General features: G+C 35.9%; 1 protein-coding gene across 8 annotated transcripts in view; it reads right to left on the minus strand.

Moving 5' to 3' along the window:
* The window catches only part of PKN2 (protein kinase N2), a 158,898-nt gene that overhangs the window by 110,869 nt on the left and 23,578 nt on the right, over positions 1–24,451 (minus strand). The gene's annotated exons all lie outside the window — the stretch shown is intronic.

Consider the following 24,451-nt stretch of genomic DNA (forward strand, 5'->3'; position numbering starts at 1 on the left):
ACACGCACCATGGAATACTAAGTCATAAAAAGAAACGAAATAATGGCATTTGCAAGCAGCCTGGATGGAATCAGAGATAACTATTCTAAATGAAGTAACTCAGGAATGGAAAACCAAACATTGTATGTTCTCACTCGTAAGTGGGAGCTAAGCTATGAGATGCAAAGGCGTAAGAATGATACAAGGATTCTGGGAACACCACAGGGAAAGGTGGGAGTGGGGTGAGGGATAAAAGACATACACTGGGTACAGTGTACACTGCTCTGGTGATGGGTGCACCAAAATCTCAGAAATCACCACTAAATAACTTATCCATGTAACCAAACACCACCTGTTCCCCCCAAAATCTATTCAAATAATTTTTAAAAGGGTCATGAAACATTTTTTTAAAAGAGCTACTTATACATTATATTTTTCTTCCATCTCTAAATGTGAGTTAAAAGTCCTTACCCCTAGCCAGAACTTCTCAATGGGGCTGTATCACCTCCTAGGGGTATTTTGGAAGTATGTAGAAATTCTGGTTCTGAAGACAACAATAGAGACAAACAGACACGGAGACAGACAGGTTGGGAAGTGACCCCAACAGAGGCAGAGACTCAGTGAAACAGAAATCTAAACAACTCTTAAGAAATCACGAAGCCTATGAGTATATCAGAACAATTAAGAACAAGTTTTGGTCATGTGCAGTGGCTCACGATTGTAATCCTAACGCTTTGGGAGGGAGAGGCAGGAAGATTGCTTGAGCCCAGGAGTTCAAGACCAGCCTGGGCAACATGGTGAAACCTCATCTCTACTAAAGTTGCAAAAATTAGCGTGCACCTATAGTCTCAGCTACTCGGGAGGCTGAGGTGAGAGGATCACCTGAACCCCAAGAGGCTAAGGCTGCAGTAAGCCGTGATTGGTGCTGCTGCACCCTAACCTGAGCAACAGAGTGAGACCTTGTCTCAAAACAAACAAACGAACAAAACACACAAAAAAACAAAAAACATTTTGACTGCTAGTTCAAAATTCCAGCTCTATCACTTACTACTTGTGTGAATTTTGGCAAACTACACACTCAATAATCTCAGATTTTTCTTACCTCAAAGAATTATTAAAATGATTAAATAGTTTATATACATTTTAGTCACAGTATCTAGTACTTATCACTTATGCAATTTTCAAGAGAGACAACATTATTATCAATATTACTAAATATAGCCAAAAAGTGCCCAACAGATAGTAAGAATAAGAATGTTGAAAAGATGAAACATAAGAATGTTGAAAAGATGAAACTAAAATTATTTTTTATGTATATGCTTAATTTAGAATAGATCTATCATAACATCCGCAATGTGCTAGAGTGTTGATTATTTTTTAAATAAGCACAGACACAATAGAAAACACAGTAGCATATCTATTTCAAGCATAATGATAAGAAGTATTTGGCTTAAATAAAGAAATATATAGTAAGAGGAAAAAATTATAAAACAAAAGCCCAGAGATGTCTTTGTTGTTTTAAGTATATAATAAAACAACAACCAAACTAATATTATAAATAGATGGATGAATGGATGGACAGATAGGAAGAGACAGAAGGAGGGAGGGAATTAGATTTGGGCTTCTCATTAAATGTTTTATTTTACTCATTAGATTGAAGAAATAAAAGCAAGTTGTCAGTTACTCCGAGCTGGAAGGTAGAGAAAGGAACAATGAAACTATATGGACAATATAAAACTACATCCCTGAGGAAATAAAACTAATTAGTTAAGTACAACATAAGTAAAAGATATTTACAAATAGAAACAATAAAAGATCCAAATGCCTTCGGTGAAACAAGTTAAAAATTGGTGAGCAATAAAATATTCTACTGGCAATTTGACATAAATGTGATGTAGGAAAACAAGTGCAACCTTTCCATTGTCATCATATTGGTCTTCATATATGCTAATGACACAAGAAAAAATATTTTTAAATTACCATAAGGGTTTGTAAGAAATAACTTCTGATGTGGAAATGATAAATACCACATTCAGCATAGTAGCTGGGGGTTTAGGAATGGGGAGGGTAAGAAAGAGAGAGGTATCCAGGAGGTTTCATTCAACTATACTGGTAATGTTTATTTATTTATTTATTTGATGGTTGGTCAATACAACAGTGTTTTTATTACTCTCTATGTACCTTCAGTATGTCTATAATATTTTATAATAAACAGGGAAGAAATGATACAAAAACTAAAAGGGGAAAGCTATCCAATAGCAAATACTAGATTTCATTACTGGGGAAGTAGTTGTGAAACACTGCAGAATTCCCTGAAGGTTATTAAATATAGGATAGTCCTCTGTCTGGAATTTAGATGCTGCAAGTGAAGGCAAAGACCTCTCAACCTTTTAAAATTGTTTTATTCTGAGACCACATTTCCTTGAAAAAATGTTAAGAAATTTTCAGTTCAAATGCCATGTTACATGGTATATTTCAATATATGAGAAATACTAGGATATATTTAAATTTATACTCAACCTAATACATAAGCTTTTTTAGTCTCATTCATTTTTCTCATCGTAAAGTTGGTCTCCACTAATTTTAATACATCAAAACAAAACTATTGAACAAGGCCTGTCTGCCTCTGTAGACTCCACCTCTGGGGGCTGGGCATAGCTGAACAAAAGGCAGCAGAAACTTCTGCAGACTTAAATGTCTCTGTCTGACAGCTTTGAAGACAGCAGTGCTTCTTCCAGCACAGAGTTTGAGATCTGAGGATGGACAGACTGCCTCCTCAAGTGGGTCCCTGAAGCCCGAGTAGCCTAACTGGGAGATACCTCCCAGTAGTGGCCAACAGACACCTCATGCAGCCAAGTGCTCCTCTGAGACAAAGCTTCCAGAGGAAGGATGAGGCGGCAACATTTACTGTTCTGCAATATTTGCTATTCTTCAGTCTCCACTGGTGATACCCAGGCAAACAGGGTCTGGAGTCCACCTCCAGCAAACTCCAAGAGACCTGCAGTTGAGGGTCCAGACTGTTAAGAAGGAAAACTAGCAAACAGAAAGGAATAGCATCAACATCAACTCCATCTGTAGGTCACCATGATCAAAGACCAAAGGCAGTTAACCACAAAGATGGGGAGAAACCAGAGCAGAAAAGCTGAAAATTCTAAAATTCAGAGTGGCTCTTTTCCTCCAAAGGATCACAGATCCTTGCCAGCAGCGGAACAAAGATGGCCGGAGAATGACTTTGACGAGTTGACAGAAGTAGGCTTCAGAAGACTGGTAATAACAAACTTCTCTGAGCTAAAGGAGGATGTTTGGACCCGTCACAAGGAAAGTAAAAATCCTGAAAATAGATTAGAAGAATGGCTAAGTACAAAAAACAGCATAGAGAAGACATTACATGACTTGATGGAGCTGAAAACCATGGCACCAGAACTACCTGACGCATGCACAAGCTTCAGTAGCTGATTCGATTAAGCAGAAGAAAGGATATCAGTGACTGAAGATCAAATGAATGAAATGAAGTGAGAAGCCGGGCGTGGTGGCTCACGCCTGTAATCCCAGCACTTTGGGAGGCCGAGACAGGCGGATCACGAGGTCAGGAGATCGAGACCATCCTGGCTAACACGGTGAAACCCCGTCTCCACTAAAATACAAAATAGTAATAATAATAAATAAATAAAATAAAATGAAATGAAGTGAGAAGAGAAGTTTAGAGAAAAAAGAGTAAAAAGAAACGAACAAAGCCTCCAAGAAATACGGGACTATGTGAAAAGACCAAATCTACATTTGACTGGTGTACCTGAAAGTGACGGGGAGACTGGAACCAAGCAGGAAAACACTCTTCAGGATATTATCCAGGAGAACTTCCCCAACCTAGCAAGGCAGGCCAACATTCAAATTCAGGAAATACAGAGAACACTACAAAGATACTCCTCGAGAAGAGCATAATTGTCAGATTCACCAATGAAGGAAAAAATGTTAAGGGCAGCCAGAGAGAAAGGTCAGGTTATCCACAAAGGGAAGACCATCAGACTAATAGCAGATCTCTCGGCAGAAACTCTACAAGCCAGAAGAGAGTGGGGGCCAATATTAAACATTCTTAAAGAAAAGAATTTTCTACCCAGAATTTCATATCCAGCCAAACTAAGCTTCATAAGTGAAGGAGAAATAAAATCCTTTACAAATAAGCAAATGCTTACAGATTTTGTCACCATCAGGCCTGCCTTACAAGAGCTTCTAAAGGAAGCACTAAACATGGAAAGGAACAACCAGTACCAGCCATTGCAAAAACATGCCAAATTGTAAAGACCATCGATGCTAGGAAGAAACTACATCAACTAACAAGCAAAATGACCAGCTAACATCATAATGACGGGATCAAACTCACATATAACAATATTAACCTTAAATGTAAATGGCCTAAATGCCCCAATTAAAAGACACAGACTGGCAAACTGGATAAAGAGTCAAGACACATCAGTGTGCTGTATTCAGGAGACCCATCTCATGTGCAGAGACACATATAGGCTCAAAATGAAGGAATGGAGGTAAATCTACCAAGCAAATGGAAAACAAACAAAAAGCAGGGGTTACAATCCTACTTTCTGATAAAACAGACTTTAAACCAACAAAGATCAAAAGGGACAAAGAAGGCCATTACATAACAGTAAAGGGATCAATTCAACAAGAAAAGCTAACTATCCTAAATATATATGCACCCAATACAGAAGCACCCAGATTCATAAAACAAGTCCTTACAGACCTACAAAGAGACTTAGACTCCTACACAATAATAATGGGAGACTTTAACACCCCACTGTCAACATTAGACAGATCAACAAGACAGAAAGTTAACAAGGATATCCAGGACTTGAACTCACCTCTGCACCAAGAGGACCTAATAGACATCTACAGAAGTCTTCACGCCAAATCAACAGAATATACTTTTTCTCAGCACCACATCCCACTTATTCCAAAACTGACCACATAGTTGGAAATAAAGTAGTCCTCAGCAAATGTAAAAGAACAGAAATTTTAACAAACTTGTCTCTCAGACCACAGTGCAATCAAACTAGAACTCAGGATTAAGAAACTCACTCAAAACCACACAAATACATGGAAACTGAACAACCTGCTCCTGAATGACTACTGGGTACATAACGAAATGAAGGCAGAAATAAAGATGTTCTTTGAAACCAATAAGAAAAAAGACACAACGGAGCACAATCTCTGGGGCACATTTAAAGCAGTGTGTAGAGGGAAATTTATAGAACTAAGGCCCACAAGACAAAGCAGGAAAGATCTAAAATTGACACCCTAACATCACAATTAAAAGAACTAGAGAAGCAAGAGCAAACACATTCAAAAGCTAGCAGAAGGCAAGAAATAACTAAGATCAGAGCAGAACTGAAGGAGACAGAGACACAAAATCTCTGAAAAAAATCAATGAATCCAGGAGCTGGTTTTTGAAAAGATCAACAAAATTGATAGACCGCTACCAAGACTAACAAAGAAGAAAAGAGAGAAGAATCAAATAGATGCAGTAAAAAATGATAAAAGGGAGATCACCACCGATCCCACAGAAATACAAACTACCATCACAGAATACTATAAACACCTCTATGCAAATAAACTAGAAAATCTAGAAGAAATGGATAAATTCCTGGACACACACACCCTCCCAAGACTAAACCAGGAAGAAGTTGAATCCATGAATAGACCAATAACAGGCTCTGAAATTGAGGCAATAATTAATAGCCTACCAACCAAAAAAAGTCCAGGACCAGATGGATTCACAGCCAAATTCTACCACAGGTACAAAGAGGAGCTCGTACCATTCCTTCTGAAACGATTCCAATCAATAGAAAAACAGGGAATTCTCCCTAACTCATTTTATGAGGCCAGCATCATCCTGATACCAAAGCCTGGCAGACACACAACAACAAAAAAAGAGAATTTTAGACCAATATCCCTGATGAACATCGATGCAAATATCCTCAATAAACTACTGGCAAACCAAATCCAGTAGCACATCAAAAAGCTTATCCACCATGATTAAGTGGGCTTAATCTGGTTCAACATACACAAATCAATAAATGTAATCCATCATATAAACAGAACCAAAGACAAAAACCACGATTATCTCAATAGATGCAGAAAAGGCCTTCTACAAAACTGAACAGCCCTTCATGCTAAAAACACTCAATAAACTAGGTATTGATGGGATGTATCTCAAAACAATAAGAGCTATTTATGACAAACCCACAGCCAATATGATACTGAATGGGCAAAAACTGGAAGCATTCCCTTTGAAAACTGGCACAAGACAGGGATGCCCTCTCTCACCACTCCTATTCAATACAGTGTTGGAAGTTCTGGCCAGGACAATCAGGCAGGGGAAAGAAATAAAGGGTATTCAATTAGGAAAAGAGGAAGTCAAATTGTCCCTGTTTACAGATGACATGATTGTATATTTAGAAAATGCCATCGTCTCAGCCCAAAATCTCCTTCAGCTGACACGCAACTTCAGCAAAGTCTCAGGATACAAAATCAATGTGCAAAAATCACAAGCATTCCTATACACCAAGAACAGACAAAAAGAGAGCCAAATCATGAGTGAACTCCCTTTCACAATTGCTTCAAAGAGAATAAAATACCTAGGAATCCAACTTACAAGGGATGTGAAGGACCTCTTCAAGAAGAATTACAAACCACTGCTCAATGAAATAAAAGAGGACACAAACAAATGGAAGAACATTCCATGCTCTTGGATAGGAAGAATCAATACGGTGAAAATGGCCATACTGCCCAAGTTATAGATTCAATGCCATCCCCATCAAGCTACCAATGACTTTCTTCACAGAATTGGAAAAAACTACTTTAAAGTTCATATGGAACCAAAAAGACCCCGCATTGCCAAGACAATCCTAAGTCAAAAGAACAAAGCTGGAGCCATCATGCTACCTGACTTCAAACTATACTACAAGGCACGGGGATGGTACTGGTACCAAAACAGATATAGACCAATGGAACAGAACAGAGCCCTCAGAAATAATACCACACATCTACAACCATCTGATCTTTGACAAACCTAACAAAAACAAGAAATGGGGAAAGGAATCCATATTTAATAAATGGTGCTGGGAAAACTGGCTAGCCATATGTAGAAAGCTAAAACTGGATCCCTTCCTTACACCTTGTACAAACATTAATTCAAGATGGATTAAAGACTTAAATGTTAGACCTAAAACCATAAAAACCCTAGAAGAAAACCTAGGCAATATCATTCAAGACATAGGCATGGGCAAGGACTTCATGACTAAAACACCGAAAGCGATGGCAACAAAAGCCAAAATTGACAAATGGGATCTCATTAAACTAAAGAGCTTCTGCACAGCAAAAGAAACTACCATCAGAGTGAACAGGCAACCTACAGAATGGGAGAAAATTTTTGCAATCTACTCATCTGACAAAGGGCTAATATCCAGAATCTACAAAGAACTTAAACAAATTTACAAGAAAAAAATCAAACAATTCCATCAAAAAATGGGCAAAGGGTATGAACAGACACTTCTCAAAAGAAGACATTTATGCAGCCAACGAACACATGACAAAATGCTCATCATCACTGGCCATCAGAGAAATGCAAATCAAAACCACAATAAGATACCATCTCACACCAGTTAGAATGGCGATCATTAAAAAGTCAGGCAACAACAGGTGCTGGAGAGGATGTGGAGAAATAGGAACACTTATACACTGTTGGTGGGAGTGTAAACTAGTTCAACCATTGTGGAAGACAGTGTGGCGATTCCTCAAGGATCTAGAACTAGAAATACCATTTGACCCAGAGATCCCATTACTAGGTATATACCCAAAGGATTATAAATCATGCTGCTATAAAGACACATGCACATGAATTGTCAATGCAGCACTATTCACAATAGCAAAGACTTGGAACCAACCCAAATGTACATCAATCATAGACTGGATTAAGAAAGTGTGACACATATACACTATGGAATACTATGCAGCCATAAAAAAGGATGAGTTCATGTCCTTTGCAGGGATATGGAAGAAGCTGGAAACCATCATTCTGAGCACACTATTGCAAGGACAGAAAATCAAACACCGCATGTTCTCACTCATAGGTGGGAATTGAACAATGAGAACGCTTGGACACAGGGTGGTGAACATCACACACTGGGGTCTGTCGTGGGGTGGGGGGGGGGGGGAGGGATAGCATTAGGAGATATACCTAATGTAAATGACGAGTTAATGGGTACAGCACACCAACATGGCACATGTATACGTATGTAATAAATCTGCACGTTATGCACATGTACCCTAGAACTTAAAGTATAATAAAAAATAAAATAAACAAAACTACTAAGATGTCACAAATGTATCATTTAAGTAATAGTCAAGTGGAATCTTCACAAGTTAGTATCTTAAATGGATTCTCATTTACAACCTTAATTTAAAATATTTTACATTTTATGGTATATTAATGTTTTTAATAATTTATAACACACCCTAATTATTTTCTGTCTGAAAGAATCACATACATCATTACATTCTTAATAATTCACAATACAGTATGCTTCACTGTCTTCAAGTATGCAGAATCATCTTGTAGTATGGAAAATCATAATTGAAAGTACATTTCTCCTACAGAAGTCATATTCCATAGATAGTATAAAAGCAAATCTGGGAAAAGGTAACAGTGGCCTAAAATAGTCTGATCAGATATAAATTATAATTCAGTTTTTGGCATGTAGGTACTGTGATAAATCATCTGTCCTATACTTAGAATACAGGTTTTTTTCTAAAAAAATTATCTCATTTAGCAAAAAGTAAATATCTATTATATGTGACATCCTATTCTAGTCAGTGGTGATATAAAGAGCAAGTTACTCTTTCTATAAGTTGGTGGCATAGATCTAAGTTTACAGAAACATATTTAATATAACTTGTTTTAAAAATGTATTCATACCATATTGGAAAACAGTTGTGACTTTTAAGCCCATAATATATTCCTAAAATATCTTATGGAAAACAAAAATAATTTTTTAAACCAATAATGTATCACTAAAGTTTATTCACCTTAGCACTAGAATTTGAAGGCTTAGAGGGAAAAAAGTCAAAATTAATTTCCCCACATTAAAAATAATGTTTCTATCTCTCTTGCCAATTCAATATATAGACATATATATACGTACACTCACACACACATACCAAATATAATTTATGATCAAACGATATATGTTTATATTAGAACTGTAGAGGACAATATAAGAAAATTACATAAAATACAGTTCCTTCCTCCTGAAATTCTGACTGCCGTTCCCCAAGCATCATTTATCCCTCCAGCATTGAAACTTCCAGAGATTTTACCTGTCTATTTATTGAGCAATATAAATGATCACATTTCTAGCTACAATTGTAAACTTTCTTTATAAGCATTGTACAAACATTTCAAATACATATACATTTCATTAAAATGCATTATATATCCAAAATGAGAACTTAAATACCTATGATTTAATGTCTACAATGTAAACACCTCATTAATATGAAGTCAATTTTTTCAGCCCAATCTTATTTCACATTTAATCAATACTACCAGGATTACTATTGGTCAAAATGACATCTCAATAAAAAATAAGTAAAAATCGTATCTACTCCAATTGACAGCATGTACTAAATCTGAGGTTCTCACAATTCCAGCATAGAAACATGTATCAAAACCCAAAGGTGGAATATTAATGGCGGGAAGCAGAATGATAAATAAGAAAACCTTAAGTTCTTTTTTTTTTCATTTCTCTCTTTAACTTCAAGGGTAAAAGTGCAGGTTTGTTACATAGGTAAACGTGTCACGGGGGTTTGTTGTACAGATTATTTCATCACCCAGGTAATTAAGCCTAGTACTCATTAGTTATTTTTCCTGATCCTCTCCCGTCACTCCCCACCCTCCAAAAGGCTGCTGTTCTCCTCTGTGTGTCCACGTGTTCTCATGATTTAGCTCCCACTTATAAGACAGAACACGTAGTATTTGGTTTACTGTTCCTGTGTTAGTTTCCTAAGGCCTTCAGTTCCATCCATGTACCCACAGAAGACATAATCTCATTCTTTCTTATGGTTGCATAGTATTCCATGATGTCTATGTACCACCTTTTCTGTATCCAGTCTATTACTAATGGGCATTTATGTTGATTCCATGTCTTTGCTATTGTGAACAGTGCTGCAATGAACATATGCATGAATGTGTCTTTATAACAGAGTGATTTATATTCCTTTGGGTATATACAAAATAATGGGATTGCTAGTTGAATGGTATTTCTGTCTTTAGGTCTTTGAAGAATCGCCACACTGTCTTCCACAATGGTTGAACTAATTTACATTTCCACCAACAGGGTATAAACATTCCTTTTTCTCCACAACCTCGACAGCATCTGTGATTTTTTGACTTTTTAGTAATAGCTATTCTGACTAGTGCTAGATGGTACCTCATTATGGTTTTGATTTGCATTTCTGTAATGATCTGTGACGATGAGCTTTAGAAAACTGGTTTGTTACAAGATCTACGGCAAATCCTTAAATTGTGTGTTTCAATTGTGTCTTTTCTAAAACAGTGATAAATTCAGCTACACTAATTTCAAATAATTATTATGATAGCTTTTAAACATAAAAATACCATAGAATGTAAAGAAATAATAAAAGTAGTTCTTATGCAAAATTTCTCCTCAATATATTAAGTATAAAATAGGAGAAAAAATAGGCCTGGAAAATTTTTCTCGTTTCTAACAGATCTTAATCATAACCCACTTCCAGGAAGATTCCTTCAATTAATCTCTTCTTTAAACTTATCATTCCTATGTTCTATACTAATATGGCACTTAATACATTCTAATTTATCTAATATCATGATTCAAATATTACCTAATGACTTCCCAAAGTGCATCTCCACCTTGAATCCCAGAACCAGTTTTACATTTCTAACTGTTACACATCACCACTTGAGGTAGTCTATTGATTTCAAACTCGGCATGCCTGAAAACAAACACTTCATCTGTCTTCCTAGTCTCCCTATGTCTTCCGATGATGCCAAAATCCCTAGCCACCCACCTTCAATCCTAAGGATCATTTTTTACCTGTCCCTTCCCTTGCCCTCCACATCCAATCAGATGCCAAACACCACATATCTACTTTCCATTCCCTTTGCAAGGTCTCTGATACATTCTCAAAGTCAAGTCTATGTGTGTGGAGAAGGAGAATGTGTAACTGATAAGTGGCACTGTTCAACTGGAGACCCAGCATAATTTTCTTCAGTTCTTGGAATAAGAGGCAATAATACACAATTTTAATAAATAATAACGTGTAGGCTGTTCTTTTGTTCAAGTGATATGTTTACATCTAGCCAAGTACAACTAATTTTCTTAACCCTGTATCTTTTTACTCAGTGACATTTTTAGAATGATCTATATGTTTCTAATATGGTTCTAATTTTAACCCTAAATTTATATTATGTCCATTTTGAATCCTGTAAACAACTTTTGCTTTAATGGTGATTTGGGATTGTATGCTTCTTTCCCTTCATTATCCCAATTCAGCAGTTCTCAACGTGTGATCCACTTGCCCCAGGGAGTCTCAGTATCTTTGCTTCATCACTTAACATCTATCTTCCCCTGCCATATTTTAAGGTTCATGAGAGAAGAAGTGTATTTGATTACTCTTAAATATTTTGATGGGCTGGGTGCAGAGGCTCATTGTAGTCCCAGCAGTTTGGGAGGCTGAGATGGGTGGATTACTAGAGGTCAGGAGTTTGAAACCAGCCTGGCCAACATGGTGAAACCCCATCTCTACTAAAAATATAAAAATTAGTGGGATGTGATGGTGTGCACCTGTAATCCTAGCTACTCGGGAGGCGGAGGCAGGAGAATTACTTGTACCCAGGAAGCGGAGGTTGCAGTGAGCCGAGATCATGCCACTGCACTCCATCCTGGGTGACAGAACAAAACTCCATTTCGAAAAAAAAACCAAAAAACAAAAAACAAAAACCTTTATTATTATTATATAACCAGGCCCCAGAATAATGCTTTGAATATAGCAAGAGCTCAGTGAATATTTGCTGAATGAATGGAAAAACAGCTGCTCAAAGTTGAAATACAACTGGGAGAAAAGAAAAAAAAAAAGAATCACACTAACCACAAAGGCCATTAGATACAGAAATAAAGACTGCTACTTGCCTAAAGAAAAAGTCAAATTATCTACCTATATTCTGTAAATCAGGCAGCAAAATGTGACGTATATTACATAAATGTAATCTCCAAAAACAATGTTAAAAATCAATGCTTTAGGGGCCGGGTATGGTGGTTCATGCCTGTAATCCCAGCACTTTGGGAGGCCGAGACAGGCGGATCACCTGAGATCAGCAGTTCAAGGCCAGCCTGGTCAATATGGTGAAACCCCATCCCCACTTAAAAAGAAAAAAAAAATCAATGTTTTATATGTTTAAAGGCCTGAGATTAATTTATTTGCAAAATACACTTCATTTCTCATCAATGAGGCACTACATTATGTTGACTATAATAAAACAAAACTACATTTTAATCACAATTTAGGATTAGTAATGTTGAAATATGACTTATTGTATCATCAAATCATATATTCCAAAATAAAGAACCATTTTTTTTCCATGGATATAAGCAGTACCCCAAAGAAACACAAATAGTCACAAGACTTTGAAATATCTTATACTTTACTACTAAATGGAATAAAGTTTATAAAATGACTTATTTCATTATGAGCAAAGGTTGGACAACAAAATCCTATAGAGAACCAGCTAATACCCATAACTAGTTTCCTTATTTCTATTCACACAATACAATAACTACAAGTTTAACAGGTTCAACCACAAAACAATATTAGAGTTTAACAGGCAGGCCAACACTGCACATCTACACAATGTCACCACGTATTTATGTATTAAGGAAAGCCTTAATAACGAATAATTTCAACATTTTTTCTCTAGGTTAACAATCTGCGTTAGTGTTAGTGATGCTACTCAATAAAACCAAACAGCAGTCTTGTTCCCATATACTACTAATACTGTCCAATAAGCTGGATTTCCTTCAAATACACAAAATAAATAAAAATGCAAAAGAAAAATACTAGAACAATTATAGACCCAAAAACCACATTAATTTGAATATAAGTTATACATGGATTACTTTCACCATTATCTAAGAGTGCTCTGAGATAAAGAAATGTAAAATGTCATTTGAGTTGCGTTCTCTCAATATTCTGGTTAGAAAAATATCATCGGGTAATTCATAGAAAAGGGATCCAGAATGGAAAATAAGCAAATGAAAATATACCAATCCTCTGTTATAATCGGGAAAATACAATTAAAATAATGAGGTTTATTTCCTTACCAAAATGATTGGAAAAATATTAAAATATAACCTGTAAGGAAAAGGAACTATAATATGGAAAACAACTTCGCAATCAACATATGGCTAACTTGAAGATACTCAGAATCAGCAATTCCATTTCTAGACGCATATAAACTATAAACATGTATATCAAATGCAAGACGTTTGTCATACCATTGTTTGTGATAGGAGAAAAATCATAACCAAATTATATAACCATCTATACAAAAAAAAAACAGATTTATCCTGTATGCAATGCTATGAGACACTACACTGTTGATAAAACCAATCTATTAACATGTACCTCCCTTGAATAAACATGGAAAAGAATTAAATTTAAAAAAACTTGTAAAAGAATATAATGAATGTAAGAAGACTTCATCTACCACATTTTCCTGTGCACAACGAGGAAAGGTAGTAGGCAGTAAGATGAAGAATGTCAAAAAAGTAGGGCTTACATCTATAAAACACTTAAAAAAAAATACAATGTAAATTTTGCAGAACTAACATTTACTCAAGGAAAAGAGATATAAATTGTTCTCAGCCCTTTGGTACATGTTTGAAATATTTCCTAATTAAAAAAAAAAAAAGTGTATGAGAGGAGACTGCTACTTCTGACCAAGGTTAAGTAGCCGTGGGCAGATTTACCCTCCCAGCTGAAACAAAACAAAACCGAAAACAGACAAGATATATACAACAGTTCCCAAAATATCTGACAAAACATAAAGACAGTGAGACTAGGGATGAGAAAAAAATGAGGTGTTCTTTGACCAAAATGGAACTAAATTAGAAAGGAATAAAAGGAAGCTATCTGAACAAATGTCCACAAATTGGAAACTGATGTACTGCTCATTACCCTATGGGTCAAAGAGAAATCAGCACATATTGTGAACTGTTTGAAAATGAAAACATATCAAAAATTGTGCAATGATGCTAAAAAAAGAAGGAAAACCATTGTTGTCTCAATAGAAACAAAAAATAATTAGATACAAATCCAACATTTCCTCCCTCATAAAAACATTAAGCAGGAAACGAAGCAAACATCCCCAATGTAATTAAAAGGCAAATACAAAACTCATACAACTAATCTTACATTAATTACTTAAGACTTGCATGCTTTCCCCCTAATATCAGGAACAAAATAAGGATGGCTACTATCAACACTTCTACACCGTATTGGAGGTCATAGCCAGTACAACCAAACAAGAAAAATAAATAAATAAAAGGCACTCCAGATTACAAAGAAGTAAAACTCTTTAAGCAAAGACAGCATTATTGTTACATAAAAACACTATGGAAACTATAAAAAAAAGCTACTAGAATAAATAAATGTCAGCAAAGTTCAGGACACAAGATCTACATGCAAAAATCAGTTGTACTTCTATATACTAGGAATGATCAGAAAAAGAAACTTTTTTTTTTTTTTTTTTTTTTTTTTGAGATGGAGTCTGGCTCTGTCGCCCAGGATGGAGTGCAGTGGCCGGATCTCAGCTCACTGCAAGCTCCGCCTCCCGGGTTTACGCCATTCTCCTGCCTCAGCCTCCCGAGTAGCCAGGACTACAGGCGTCCGCCACCTCGCCCGGCTAGTTTTTTGTATTTTTTAGTCGAGACGGGGTTTCACCGTGTTCGCCAGGATGGTCTCGATCTCCTGACCTCGTGATCCGCCCGTCTCGGCCTCCCAAAGTGCTGGGATTACAGGCTTGAGCCACCGCGCCCGGCCAAGAAACTTTTAAAATACCATTTAAAATGGCATCAAAAACAGGTCGTACTTACAGTGATATCTAACAAAAGACGTACAAGACCCATACACTGAATACTACAAAATACTGCTGAAAGAAATTAGAGGAAATCTAAAGAAATAGAAAGACATACTTTGTACATCATATAACAGACAACTTAATATTGTTAGGAAGTCAGTTCTCCTCAGGTTAATCTAAGATTCAATGCAACCCCATTCAAAAATCCCTACAGACTTTTTCTACAAATTGGCAAGCCGGTTTTAAAAATTATATGGAAATAGAACCTAGATAGTCAAAACAAATTAGAAAAAGGAGAGTCAAGTTGGAAGACTAATACTGCCAGATTTTGAGACTTATAAAAAAGCACCAATAATCAAAACAGCATGGGACTGGCAAAAAAAATAAAAATAAATATAGCATGGGACTGGCAAAAAATAGTAATAATAAACATAGCAATGGATCAGGACAGAGCAGAAACTGTCCCACACATATAGGAACAACTGATTTTTTGACAAAGATATAAAGGCAATTCAGTGGAGAAAGAATACACACACACACACACACACACACATATATATATATATATACACACACACACACTTTTTTTTTTTTGGCGACGGAGTCTCACTCTAAGGCACCCAGGCTGGAATGCAGTGGTGCGATCTCTGCTCACCGCAAGCTCTGCCTCCCGGGTTCACGCCATTCTCCTGCCTCAGCCTTTCCAGTAGCTGGGACTACAGCTAATTTTTTTTTTTTGTATTTTTAGTAGAGACGAGGTTTCACTGTGTTAGCCAGGATGGTCTCGATCTTCTGACCTCGTAATCCGCCTGCCTCAGCCTCCCAAAGTGCTGGGATTACAGGTGCGAGTCACCGTGCCTAGCCAAGAATATATTTTTTAAATAAATGTTGCTGAAACAAATATATGCCCATATGAAAAATATGAACTTTGATCTATACTTACCACCATAAACAAAAATTACCTCACAATGGATCATAAAACTAAATGTAAAACCTAAAACTAAAATTCTAGAAGAAAACAGGAGAATAGCTTTATCTTGGATACCAAACCAAAAACACAGTATGAAAAAGAAAAATGTTGATAAACTGGATCCATTAGAATTAAGAACTTCTGCTCCTGGAAAGATACTGTTAAAAAAAAAAAAAAGCTACAGAATTGAAAATATTTGCTATTCGCACATCTAATAAAGGTATTAAATTCAGAATAAAGATTCTCAACATTCAATATGAAAACTCAATTTTTAAAAATGGAGAAAAGATTTGAATAGATACTTCACCAAAGAAGATATACAGATAGCAGATAAGATCATGATGGTTCAACATCATTAAGTAAAGGCAAATATGCAAATTAAAACCAGTGAGATGTCACTACAAATCTACTAGAATAGCTAAAATTAAAACTATTAACTGTACCAAGTATTGGTAAGAATGTAGAGCAACTGGAACTCTTTTTTCTTTCTTTCTTTCTTTTTTTTTTTTGAGACAGGGTCTTGCTGGAGTGTGCAGGCACAATCACATCTCACTGCAATTAATCATCCTGCCTCAGCTTCCCAAGTGGCTGAGACCACATGTGCAAAACACCACACCTGGTTAACAACCAGAACTCTTAAACACTACTAGTGGAAAAGTAAAATGATACAGCTACTTTGGAAAATCATTAAAAACTTAAACATGTACCTGCTATATGCTTTAGCCATTTTTCTCTTAGGCAATTTACCCAAGAATAATGAAAGCTTAAGTCTACTAAAACTTCTTTATTTGTAATATCTCAAACCTGGCAATAACCCAAATATCCATCAACAGGTAAAGATAAATTATGGTATTATATATCCATATAATGAAATACTACTCAACAACAAAAATGATTGAACTAACGATACATACTGCAGCATGGTGAAATATCAAAATCACAATTTGAATGAAAGATGCCATGCTCCCCCTCTCCAAAGTACACACTGTATAATTCTTCCTATATAAAAACTTCACAAAAGGCAAATTCATCTACAGTGACAGAAAGTAGGGACTGGGAGAAGGGGAATAATGACAGGAGGAGATTAGAAAGAGACACAAAGAAACTTTTGGGGTAATAAATATGTTCATTATATTGTTTGCACTGACAGTTTTACAGTTATTATCAGCATGTTAAACTTATCAAATTGCATAATTTAAATGTGCGAACTTTACGTCAATTATCTCTCTTTAAATAAAGACGTTAAAAAAAAAAAAGCCTTTTTAAATCTCTTATTCCTTTTCTGTACACAGGATTAGTCTCCCTTTACTAATACCAAGGATGTTCATCAAAAATTATCTTCTATTAGAGTTAGGATATCTTGGTTCCAGACTCAATTCCTCTACTTAATGATAGTAAATCCCTTAACCCTCTCTGGGTCTTATTTTTCTAACCTGTAAAATGAGATTAAGCTAAACTGATACATGCCCATCTCAATACTTCATGGAACTATAAACTAAGTAGCCTTTGCTTTTTACCACATTGTTCCTAGAACTCTATAGTAAAATGTCATTCTATAAACCAAGTCACATTATGTGATGGGAGGCAAATAAATGCTTATTACAAAATATATCAATAAACCCCTAAAATTATTTGAAATATTAAAATACAAAATCCCCACAGAAAAGATTAGCCTGCATTTAGACAGACCTAGTTTCAAATGCCAGTTGGGCTAACTTGCTATGTAACATAGGCAAGTAACTTTATCTCTCTACGCCTCACTTTAAAAATATATAAATAACAAAAATAAACCAGTATCTCTTAAGATTATAAAATAAAACCAGCACATGTTTGATATATGGAAGTTATTTAATAAACAGTAATTAAAATGTCTATTAATAAGATCGTGCTTTTACATCATAAAAATATCTGTATGCTTTATATCACAAAAATATCTGCACGCTTTAGACTTTATTGTAATATATGAAAATTTGTCAGAGAATTAACATAAAACAAATCACCACCAATTTAAAAGGATCTCTCACTATACATTAAAAAAAAAAAATGGTTGCTCAGCATGAATGAAGAAGGTTAGGCAAGGCTATTTATTTAGTGCACATTAAGTATCACTTACACAAATAACTGCTGCATTTTATTGAACCTATGGAATAAGCCAAGAAAGCAGAAAAGGGACAGGGAGTGCTGGAAGGTAGAATCAGAAGTACTGCTACTTTTATATAATAAGATCATCAGGGAAATGCTCTCTCATAAGGAGACACTTTAATGGGGACTTTAGTATATTTTAATTCATTAAAAAAAAAGTTTACACAAAATATCACTGCATCATTAAAGACTTCCCTGTCCATAACAATAAATTTACCTCTTTAAGCACGGAACAGAATATGAAATACTTCAAACACAATGTTGCAAATTAAATCTAATTCTCCCAAAGATGAAACTATTACACAGAAAAAGAGTTTTCAACTGAAACTAGAACACCTCATGAAACATGTGCAGTTGAAAGTTTTCATTTACTTTTCTCTATAGTTCCTTGACTTAAATTATCTTTCATCATACTAGAAAGAAAACACATAACTGACTAAAAAGCTTTTTTAAGTAGTGAAATCTGCATTATTCCAAGTAAAACAGAATAAATATGGGATAAAATAAAACAATTCTTTGTTTACATTCTTTACATCTTTTTCACTGTTGATCTCAAAGAATAAAAATAACACAAAGCCTTCCTTCTCAAGCTTCTGACTAAAGTTTAGAACCAACAAATACATCAAGGCCAAATTTAGTTATTAAATAATTTGCCTGTCAAAGTAGGAAAAAATAACAAGGACATAATTTGGAGCAGTCTTCTGAATGAAAAATAGAAAATTTTCTTTAATTTTTCTGCTTGCATGCATTTGGTTCCTATTATCCTACCCTCCCTTAAACATCTTTTCCTGTTAGAAAATTCCAACCATCCCATTTTAAGCTTATCTTAAAATAAAAACTGCGCCCAATCTGGGCACAGTTGCTCATGTCTGTAATCCCAGCACTTTTAGAGGCCAAGGCCAGCAGATTGCCTGGGCTCAAGAGTTCGAGACCACCTTGGGCAACATGGTGAAACCCTATCTGTACTAAAATACAAAAAATTAGCTGGGCGTGGTGGCATACGCCTGTAGTCCCAGCTACTCGGGAGGCTCAGGCAGGAGAATCGCTTGAGCCTGGGAGGTGGAGGTTTGCAGTGAGCCCAGATTGCACCACTGCATTCCAGCTTGGGCTACAGAGTGAGACTCTGTCTCAAAAAAACAAAAAATAAAACAAAACAAATGACCACTCCCTCCTCTAAAGTCCTACAACAACTGTTGTACAATTCACTTAGAAATTAATTGTGTGTGACTTTGAGCCATCTCTTCTATTGCTATCCAAATGTAATTTAAACTTTGACTTTTCATATTTGTCCCAGCAACTGAATTTAGTTTCTAGAGTACCACCGTCCAGTTCGGTAGTCATTAGCCACATGTGGCTGTACACATTTAAATTTAAATTTAATTAAAATGTCAGTTCCTCAGGTATACTTAGCCACAATTTAAGTGTAGCTAGCCACGTGTTGCTAGTGGCTACCATACTGGATGGTTACCAAATGGATCTGTAACAGTTCTATCATTGTAGGAAATATTATTCAACAATTATAAAAGGCAGGAGCCAGGTCCAAAGTTTGTGTATACTACATAGTTCTTAACATAGTACATGAATATGGTAGGCACTTAAATATTTGATTTAATAAAGACAAATTACTGTAGTGGTAGAGACAGCCCTACAGACATGTCCTGTTTAGTCAGTAATATTTTATAAAATTGAGCCAATATTTTGGCATTGGGAAGACCATCCCCCAATAAAAGGCAATAGCATGGCAACGAATGACCACAGCTAAAAAGTGGTTGCCACCTGCTTCTTTTATATGTACTTACCAGTTCCCAGACTCACAGTCATTCCCACAATTATGTATATCACTTGTACTTACCTGCTTCACTAATTTATGTTACTTACTTAGATACCCTGAGGACAAGTTAGCTGTGACCTTGGCTTACTACTGTATGGACACTTAAATGTTTTGCTAAGTAATATAAAGATTAATTCAGATAAGTTTTATGAAAACATAAGTAGTATACTTAAAATAGTATGGCTCTGTTTTGATACATAATGCCTTTTAATAATGCAGGCCATTAAGTAAACTGCTTTTTTTAATACAAAACAAAGGTTCTAAATAAAAAATTATCATTTGGGCCAGGCACACACCTATAATCTCAGCACTTGGCAGGAGATCGCTTGAGCTCAGGAGTTCAAGACCAACCCAGGCAGCATAGTGAAACCCCATCTCTACTAAAAAAGACAAAAATTGGCTGGGCGCAGTGGCTCACACCTGTAATCCCAACGCTTTGGGAAGCTGACGCAGGTGGATCACATGGTCAGGAGTTCAAGACCAGTCTGGCCAATATGGTGAAACCCCCGTCTCTATCAAAAATACAAAAATTAGCCAGGCATGGTGGCACACACCTGCAGTCCCAGCTACTCAGGAGGCTGAGACAGAAGAATCACTTGAACCCAGGAGGCGGAGGTTGCAGTAAAGCCAAGACTGCGCCACTGTACTCCAGCCTGGGTGACAGAACAAGACTCCATCTCAAAAAAAAAAAAAAGAAAAAAAATTAGCTGGGTATGGTGGTGTGCACCTGTAGTTCCAGCTACTTGGGAGGCTAAGGCGGGAGGATCACTTAAGCCCAGGAGGTCAAGGCTGCAGTGAGCTGAAATCGTGCCACTGCACTCCAGCCTTGGTGACAAAGTGAGACCTTGTCTCAAAAAAAATAAAATAAAATAAAAAATAAAAAAAATTCATTTGGTGTCTAGTAGTCTAAATGGTAAGAATTTATGGCCTTTCGGCTGGGCGCGGTAGCTCACACCTGTAATCCCAGCACTTTAGTAGGCCGAGGTGGGTGGATCATGAGGTCAGGAGATCGAGACCATCCTGGCTAACATGGTGAAACCCTGTCTCTATAAAAAATACAAAAAAAAATTAGCCGGATGTGGCGGCGGGCACCTGTAGTCCCAGCTACTTGGGAGCCTGAGGCAGGAGAATGGCGTGAACCCAGGAGGCGGAGCTTGCCGTGAGTCCGGATCACGTCACTGCACGCCAGCCTAGGCAACGCGAGACTCTGTCTCAAAAAAAAAAAAGGAATTTATGGCCTTTCAGAGTAACTCTCAAAAACATATTTGCATTATTAACACAGTTGAGTTATTATCTTAATAATGCAACCTTTGAAATTAGTAAGAAGTTTAGCTGGGGACTACTGAAATGAAGAGAATGAATGAGTCTATTTTAACTTCATGACAATTACTACCACAATTCACTTGCTCATATTTGATTACAGTAGCAGGTAGATAATAGGTATTCACATTGACTGAATTAATTACAGTCATGAGTCCCTTAACAACTAGGGCATGAGATACATTTTGAGAAATGAGTCATTAGGAAGTTTCATAGTTTTATTCATCAAGTGTATTTACACAAATCTAGATGGCATAGCCTACCATACATCTGGGCTATATAGTACAGTCTATGGCTCCTAGGCTATAGACCATTACACTATGTTACTGTAGGAAACTGTAATGTGTATCTAAACATTTCTAAACACTGAAAAAGTACAGTAAAAATACATTATTATAATCTTATGGGACCAATGTCATATGTGCAGTCTGCTGTTAACTGAAGAGATGTTATGTGAGGCATGACTGTGATTACATTCTTGCCTAGATATGGGGAAAAAAAAAAAACTTGCTGCAAGTATCAGATAAAAACAAAATGTTAATATTCAAGTAGTGAACTGTGAAAATCTCGTTTGGTAACTTTCGTGAACTCAATCTTTGTTATTTATTTCTGCTATTTGTATAGTAGAAAGTCTGTAGTCTGGGAATAATTTTCCTTTTGGTACCTACATGTACTAGATTTTGAAAATTTTCAAACTCAAAAATTAGCAGCTTCAGCCACTCCTCATTAGTACACCAGCTGAGCAATTTTAACTATATTAGGCCAAGTTAGTAATAGAAAAACAAAAGTTTCTGTTTTGCATTTTGCAAAGAGCTAAAAATATGAACTGGTATCCTTATTTATCTCAACTCCTATAATTAAGCTGAAAAGGATACCTACTGCACAGGTGCTTATTATCAATATCATTCCTTTCTCTTTCCACAGGGTCAGAATATGGGACAAACAACAGTCTAGGGTTTTATTCCTTAATATTTTTTATGCCTGGAAATTGCTTTTAAATTAGTAACAGCCAAAAGTGTAGATATGGTGAAATTCATCAGATAGATAAAAATGAAATTGGATAAATTTCTTCCTACTCTTAAAAAAATAGATAAATGATATTCTTAGAAATAAGGGATTTTATTCTTTTGGCTTAAATCTTTCAAGGAACATGCTCAAGGAAGTAATAAGTTTGTAAAATTATTTTCAAATGCTAGATTTAAATAAGTTCTCAAGCTTGAGCGATTATTCAGCAAATTAAAATAATTTTTACATATAGCCGGCAATTTTAAAAACTTGAAGCATTTAAAAAATATATTATATTTTCTGAAAAGTAATTTAATTTTCTTTTGTTTTTGTTTTTTGAGATGGAGGCTTGCTCTGTTGCCCAGGATGGAGTGCAGCGCACGATCTCGGCTCACTGCAACCTCTGCCTCTCAGGTTCAAGCGATTCTCCTGCCTCAGCTTCCTAAGTAGCTGGGATCACAAGTGCACACCACCATGCCTGGCTAATTTTTGTATTTTTAGTAGAGATAGTTTGCCAGGCAGATCTCAAACTCCTGACCTCAAGTAAACCACCCACCTCCACCCCGCAAAGTGCTGGGATTACAGGCATGAGCCATGAAAAGTCTTTTAATAGGTCAACTAGTATTAAAACACACAATCCATACTAACAAAGGAAACTAGACACACCACACACACACCACACACACACCCTGCCCCTCTAATTCCCTAAAGATGGCATTGGATGCTGTCAGCAAAACAATACTTCATCTAATCTCAGTAACAGTAAAAATGCTCAAGGGTACAGAATTTCTAGGATAAGATGTTTTAAGATTAACACACAAAAAAACTGGACAAATTACTGCTAATCATCATTTGCTGTTTTCTACACCTGAGATCAATTACACTTCACCTCCTAAAAAAAAAAAGTAATTTAATATATATACCCTTAACTAAGAGAATTATATAAAATATTACTCCAAACTCTTATCTTTTTCTCTGAATCTTCGAATGACAGTTTATAACTTTTTAATGTATTAAACTTCTAAGACCCTATCATTTACTCCACTTGAAAACCAGGTTTATTTAAAACTCATCCAGTAGAAAGTATTTTAACACTTTCTCTTCAGGATGTAAACAAAAACCTCTGGACTCACTGCAAAAAATGCATTCTTTAAACATAATTAATTTCTAAGGGACTTTTCTGTCATCTCTAAATTCAAGATATTAAACAATATACCTCTGTATTCCTTATCCAGAGTTGTTCAACAGAACTTTCTAAGATGATCAAAACGTTCTGCATCAATGCTGTCTGATATGGCAACCACCAGCCATATATGGCTACTGAGCACTTAACATGTGGATAGTGACCAAAGGATTGAATTTTCAGTTTAATTTAATTAATTTAGAATTGAACAGCTACACATAGCTAGTGGCTATCACTGAAAACACAATTATAGACTATCAAATGATCATGACGAGGTATGATAACCTCCAACAGTGCTGTATTTATTAAAAGAAACAACATAGAAGGCAACCCAAGTGTCCAGTGACAGAGGAATAGAAAACAAAATGTGGTATATACATACGATGGATTACTCAGCATTAAAAAAAAATTCTGACACATGCTACAACATAGATAAACCTTAAGGATTCTGAGCCACATGAATTAAGCCAGTCACAAAGGGACAAACACTGTATAATTCCACTTATGAGGTACCTACTCAAATTCAAAGACATAAACTAAAACGGTAATTGCCAGGAGCTGAGGGAAGAGGAGTAGAGTTTTAGTTTTACAGGATGAAAAGAATTCTGCAGACAGTAATGAAAACTGTACAGAACTGTGAATGTACTTAACGCCACTGAAGTGTACACTTAAAAATAGTTAAAATTTACAATTTAAAATTATATATATTTTAAAAGCGTCACAATTCAGTCAAATAAGTACTTCTGATATAACAGCTAACTAGAAATCTACAGTCATCAATAAATAAAATAGATGCTTCTCAGAGATGGAAAATCAAATTTATTGAAAAAACAATAA

Source organism: Macaca fascicularis, chromosome 1 (genome assembly GCF_037993035.2).
Source record: "Macaca fascicularis isolate 582-1 chromosome 1, T2T-MFA8v1.1".
Taxonomy (NCBI): domain Eukaryota; kingdom Metazoa; phylum Chordata; class Mammalia; order Primates; family Cercopithecidae; genus Macaca; species Macaca fascicularis.